Source organism: Myotis brandtii, unplaced genomic scaffold, assembly GCF_000412655.1.
Source record: "Myotis brandtii unplaced genomic scaffold, ASM41265v1 scaffold17, whole genome shotgun sequence".
NCBI classification, from domain to species: Eukaryota; Metazoa; Chordata; class Mammalia; order Chiroptera; family Vespertilionidae; genus Myotis; species Myotis brandtii.
In genome coordinates this window covers 7,084,952-7,085,418 of record NW_005356259.1, presented here as the reverse complement: position 1 = coordinate 7,085,418, position 467 = coordinate 7,084,952, and the positions used below count along the sequence as shown (strand labels likewise).

General features: G+C 54.0%; 1 protein-coding gene across 1 annotated transcript in view; it reads right to left on the bottom strand.

Moving 5' to 3' along the window:
• Window positions 1-467, bottom strand: part of CRHR2 (corticotropin releasing hormone receptor 2) — a 30,626-nt gene that overhangs the window by 23,606 nt on the left and 6,553 nt on the right. The window lies entirely within an intron of this gene.

Sequence of the window (467 nt, the reverse complement as noted above, 5' to 3'; positions counted from 1 at the left end):
GGAGGCTCTATTTCCTGCCCGATGTGGCCCCTGCTGGGTGTGTCCACAGTCTCTCATTCAACCTGCTCAGTGAGCCTCTGAGGTTAATACAGACCCGTTTATAACAGACGAGGAAACGGAGGCCCGAAAGGTGTTTTGGGTTGAATTGTGTCCCTCGAAATCCATATATTGAAGTCCTAACCCCCAATGCCTCAGAAGGCGGCCTTATTTGGAGACAGGTCCCTAGGACTAGGATGGTCCCTAATCCAGAACGATGCTGTCCTTTTAGGGAGAGGCGATTAGGACACAGACCCCCAGAGGGAAGATCAAGGGAAGGCACAGGGAGAAGACGGCCGGCCATCCACAGGCCCAGAAGGAACCTACCCTGCCAACGTGTGATCTGGGACTTCTGGCCTCCAGAATCGTGAGGAAATGAATCTCTGTCGTTTAAGCCCCTCGGCCTGTGGTGTCTTACTGCAGCCCTAGCA